This window comes from Tursiops truncatus, chromosome 15 (genome assembly GCF_011762595.2).
Source record: "Tursiops truncatus isolate mTurTru1 chromosome 15, mTurTru1.mat.Y, whole genome shotgun sequence".
In the NCBI taxonomy this organism is placed as follows: Eukaryota; Metazoa; Chordata; class Mammalia; order Artiodactyla; family Delphinidae; genus Tursiops; species Tursiops truncatus.
The window spans coordinates 55107605-55113604 of record NC_047048.1 but is presented as its reverse complement, the minus strand read 5'-3'; positions in this window follow the sequence as shown (position 1 = coordinate 55113604).

Here is a 6000-nt window from a genome sequence, read left to right as displayed (position 1 = left end):
AATGAAATTATAGGATGAATTGATTTCAGAAAGCTCCTTTACACTGAAAGACAGGAGTTCCTAGACTGAAAGTATCTGGAACACCTGGTGTAATGGATAATGGGTGCTGGATAAAAAATGGACCAACAATAAGACACATCATCGTGAGATTTCAGTACAGTGAAAACAATCCTATAAGCATCTAGAAAGAAAAATAATAGCAAAATAAAGAACCTAGAATCAGAGTGTTACCAGACATCTCCACATATGTCACACAGGACGCCCAAAGGAACTGCAGTCACATCCTCACCTGTGAAGTAGCATGAGCAGGTGGAGAACAGGGCAGCAGGCTCTGGACAGAGCTCTTCAAGATGAAATAGACGAAATACTAGGAGATATATACAAATGGTAACAATTTGAATTAGTGATAGATACATAGAAAATTATGCAAACAAACAAAGCAAGATTGTTAATTCCAGGAAAAACTAAAGTTGTGTCAGAAAGGAGAAGTAAGTCATAAGTATCTGTCCTAGCTTAGCTGCAAATAAGGTCTATGTATTCTTGGTAATATCAACATTTAATATTGATCCAACCAAAATGACACAATTATATGGAGAAAATGGAGGGCCTGGAAGTATGTGAGTATCATGGGAGACGATGAGGGAACAGAGCAAAATCTCCACCTCCCACTGGATAAAATCAATTGATTAGGCCTAATACTGAAATATTGTTAAGTGGTAATATATTTCATGTGGAGATAGTGAAGTCAATACAAAAAGTTTCAGCTGGAAGAATTGAAGGTGATTATTTCTTGGGGAGCAAGGGAAGAGGGGTTGCAGAGTACTACTGATTTTCATGACAAGCCTGGTGGAATCATTTGACTTTTTAAAGTATGTGCATTGATAATTTTGAGAAAAATAAAACGAAATTTAAAAAGAAAGCTATCAAAGTTCCTCATTCCTTAGCTGGTCACAACCTAGTTCTGTGTCACTCTGGCAACCTTAATCCCCAGCTCTCCCAATGCCCAGCCTGGGCACCCAGACCACAGTACCCATTACCAGTTTGGGACCAGGCCAAGTTTCCCTCCCACCTGCCTGTGGTCTAGCTTGAGCCTTGTCTCAGCCAGATGCTTTTCAGAGCCTGCTAAGCCTCCTTTCCTCTCCAATCCACTTAGCAGAGAAAAAACTTTCTAAATTACTCATTTATTAATATTACTTATTGCATTTGTTTAGCTAGTTCACGTATGGACCTCTTTCTCTCTAAGTATGTTGCGAACTTCTGGAGGAAGTGGACATTCCTTTTTGAGGCCTAGCAAATGTTCATAGTGGGTGCCCCAAATATTTCATGGATAAACTTAAAAGTAGAATTCAAGGTGAATTAATAGGCAAATTTAAATCAAAGTCTGGAGATAAAACAAAGGTTAAAGCTGTGACCAATAAGACACATGGAAGATCTAACTGTATCAAGATAGACTTGGGAATACCCTGGCGGTCCAGTGGTTAGGCCTTGGCACTTTCACTGCTGTGGCCCAGGTTCAATCCCTGGTTGGGGAACTAAGATCCTAAAAGCCGCATGGTACAATCAAAAACAAACAAACAAACAAAAAGATAGACTTGTTTTCAAAGCTTGTGGTCTACTTTTTTGGTTAATGTTTGAGATGTTTTAATAAAGAGATATTTTGCCCCCAAAGTCCTCTCAAGGTTCAAGTTTTGGTGACTGAGGCTTGGTAGGTAAATGTGGATCCACTCTGCCAACACTGCATGTGACTTCATAGACTTTGTGCCTACCTTGCTTTTCTAGACTGCAAAATCTGAATCTTTGCAACTTGAGAAGTTAACTTCTTTTACTTCCATTAATATGAGATGAGACTGGAGGAGAGAGAAGACTCCCTGGCTCCTTCCTGGAGGCAGGATGCAAACAGCTGAGAGAGCAACACAATGGAATGCCACCTTGAGTCAATGCTCAGAATGAGCAGGAGTCCTTGATCTGGGGCCAGCATCATTCCATGGCTCTTTTGGTCTCACTGTGGTTTCAGACTCCATTAAATGGGGAAAAGACTTGGCAATATCTGACATCCCCAAGAAGCAGAAACTTAGAGCTCTCAGCAAGTCTCCTGTCAGTAACCTCTTAAGTTAAAATGTTCAGATCACAGTCCAGGGGCAGGAGCCGGGAGCTATGTCCACAAAGATCTGACTTTCCCCAGCTCCTCAAGGTCATTCCTCCCACCTGCGACAAGTCATCTTCTTAACTCTGCCAGGCCACAAACCCTCCGAGGCTGTGTTGGTGATTCTGCTGCTGCCATCTTTTTAGTTGTAGGGGGATAGTGGTCCTGTGGGTGGTGATCTCAGAGCAAACTCGGCAGCCATCAATCCGAGAGAAAACCCTTTCAAAGGATTAGCATCTTGGCCAAGAACCTTTATCTCCCAGACTGGAGCATTTTCTAGTGGCTCCTCCCAAGTTAGTGAGAGGAATGAAATACTGGAGGCATTAGAGACCCATGGAGACAGGGAGGAAAGCCAGCACTTCAGTGTTCAGGGTAAATTCCTGAGCCACCAGGTCTGCCTCCCCCAGAAACCGAGACAAAACATCCTGTCTCTCATTGGGTCATAAAGTACACTTTGTCCCTTCCCCTGGCCTTCAGAGCACCAAAGCATGCTTCCACTCCTGCCACAGACCTTCCCCATCTGTGGGACTTCTCTTTTGATTTCTCACTGCTCACAAAAATGGATCTTCACAAAGCTTTCCTGCATTGTTTCTGTGCCATTTCTATGAAGCTTCCCCAAGACACTGGTGGTTACTGTTTTAGCTGGAGAATAATGGTGGATGGAGGAGGAGGGACTAACCTTCTAGGTGCCCCTACTCCTAGCCATTGGCACTACCAGAGGAGGTCCAGTCCTAAAGGGAGGGAATGGACTGAGGCACGGGATACCCCAGATCAGTGCTTCTCAGACACTGACAGGTAATGGTCCCCCAGAGGTCTTGTTGGAATGCAGGTTCTGGTTTAGCAGTCTGGGGCAGGCCCAAGATTCTGCCTACCCAACGAGCTCCAGGATGCTGTTGATGCTGCTGGTCCGCAGACCACAATTTGAATAGCAAGGGGCAAGACTGAGAAGGGGAAGTGCAGGAAGAGAAGAGGTGCAAACAGGGTCCATGGGAGAAAGGGGAGGGAAGAACAAGCTCCAGGGAGAGGTGGTCTGACCATACTCCAGCTGCATCATCTCATCTGCACAGCCTTCCCTGCAGGGCCTCTGGTGGCCCACGTGTTGGCTACAGTGGGATGCTTTGGTCCTCCCCTTCCTCTCTTGTTCAACCAGAGAAGGACTGGAGAAGCTGCATGCTGGAGAAGGGCAGGGTCTAGAGACCTCCTCACTCCCTCCCACAGGCAGCTGTCAGGGAAGGGAGCCCTGCCTTGGTGGGACTGACTGCTGTGCTGGCTCTGGCCCCTGGCTCCGGGGTCGCTCCGCCATGGAACAGCAGGTTCTTCAGGTTGGCATCAGGGATAACAGATGGGCTCTCTCCTCCCCTCCTCAGCTTCACCCCAGGCACTACTCCCTGAAGCCAAAGGAGTGAACGTCTTCACTCTCAAACAGCAGCTTCCACTTACTGAGTGCTAGGCTCTGTGCAAAGCACCTTCCCACGTTGTTTTATTTACTCCTCACAATTACCCTACGGGGTAGGAACTGGTTTATCCCCACATTACAAGGTAACTGAGGCTCCAGAAGTAATTTGTGCAATACCTTGTGGCAAATAAGACTCAGTCTATGCCCTTCCCACCCTGGCACTAAGCCATAACTGACCACACATGTGAGGCCAGGAGCCTCGGGATGGGAAATTAGATGACAGAGCAAGGCAAATAAGGTGAGTTGATTTGGTTTATGGCCCTTTGAAGCTCAGCAGAAAATCAAGGCTGTTCTTGTCCCTTTACCAGCTTCCCTCACTGCACCAGTAACGGATGCTCCTCTGTGCCAGCCAGCAGGGACACTGCATGACCCTGGAGGAGGGGACTTGCAGGTGGTTGTGAACTGGGCTCAATGGCCTGAGCAGAGGGTGCCATGAAGAGAGTTGTCTCACCAGGGAGCACCAAATCTGTCTACAGAGTAGCTGCCCTCCCAGGCAGCTGACATAGGGTCATTTAGGAAAGTCTGAATCAAATGGTACCAGCCCATCTGTCGGTACCTCAAAGGAACACTGTGTCCTGGGACAGAAACACACTCTTGACTTTGATTCTTCATTCAATAAACCTAAATCCCCACAAGCACTGTGCTAGACTTTGTGGGACTGTAAGACCCACTCTTTGCCCTTAATGAAGAAAACTAGAAGGTTTGGTACAAAAGTAACCAAGCAGTGGTGGGGCCTGCAGTGAACTAGAGAACTCTGCTCAAAGCTGCTTCACTACTACTTTGCTCCAGTTGGTTGCCTCTCAGCAAGAAAAATCTATTGATTTTCCAGAAAAAGCCCCAAATCAAGATCAGGTGAACTTTACCATTTTTAAAACAATTCTGGCCAACATCTGTGGCCACTAGTTTGCAACCTCTGCTCCTCACCGACCAAGTCTTATCCTTTCCTATTGTACCCTCAGCACCTAAAATTCTGGGCAGAAAGGAAGCAATCAATATGCTTCTGGCACACTGACCAGGTGAATCTTATCCAGAAGAAATGGGTCTGAAACTGCCATCATATGTAGAATAGCTGATGCAACTGGGGAGGACTTAGCTTTGGAAATGACTAATGAGAGACATAATTATTGTTGCAAATAAGAAAATCCTTATATTGGACTTCCCTGGTGGCACAGTGATTAAGAATCAATGCAGGGGACACAGGTTTGAGCCTTGGTCCAGGAAGATCCCACATGCTGCAGAGCAACTGAACCCATACGCCACAACTACTGAGTCTGTGCTCTAGAGCCCGCGAGCCACAACTGCTGAGCCCCCGTGCCACAACTACTGAAGCACGTGTGCCTAGAGCCCGTGCTCTGCAATGAAGAGAAGCCGCCACAATGAGAAGCCCATGCACCGCAATGAAGAGTAGCCCCTGCTCAACATAACTAAAGAAAGCCCGCGCACAGCAACGAAGACCCAGTGCAGCCAATAAATAAATAGAAAATCTTTATAAAGCTAGGGCACATGGTTTGGCCAACGTTTTAGAAGGAGCAGGAAGGCTGCTTTTAGATAAAATATACATTTGACAATTGACCTTGGTTCCCGTTGATCCTACCCATCCCTCTGCCCTCCATTCCTTTACTTGTCCAGTCCCTAAAGGTATTTGGCTTTCATACTTGGTAAGGGAAACTCAGGCTTTGCTTAAATGTGAGTCCCAAATATCAACTTACTACCTAAGAATCTTACCCAACTCAGGGCTTTTCCAAGTATTAAAATCAAATAGAGGGACATCCCTGGTGGTCCAGTGGGTAAGACTCTGCATTCCCAAGGTAGGGGGCCTGGGTTCAATCCCTGGTCGGGGAACTAAGATCCCACAAGCCACATGATGCAGCCAAAAAAAAAAAAAAAAAAAGATATGGCTGACCTCTGTGGATATGGCAAGATACACAAAATAGAGTAAGTGGGAAACAATGGAGCTATACAATGGGAGTCCGAGTTTTTGTTTTTGTTTTATGAAAGAAGGATATGTGCTTAGAACATTTCTAGAAGGGTATACAAGAAACTTAATTAGACAACCTTGGGAATGGACTGTTTACCGCCCCCCCCCACCGTTCCATTTTGATTTTTTCTCCCCTTTACTAGCAGCATCATTACCCTTATAAAAAGGACCAAATAGCGGCTTCCCTAGTGGCGCAGTGGTTGAGAGTCCACCTGCCGATGCAGGGGACACGGGTTCGTGTCCTGGTCCGGGAAGATCCCACATGCCGCGAAGCGGCTAGGCACGTGAGCCATGGCCGCTGAGCCTGCACGTCCGGAGCCTGGGCTCCGTAACGTGAGAGGCCACAACAGTGAGAGGCGCGCGTACCGCAAAAAAAAAAAAAAAAAAAAAAAAAAAGGACCAAATAATTTAGTTTGGCCAAAA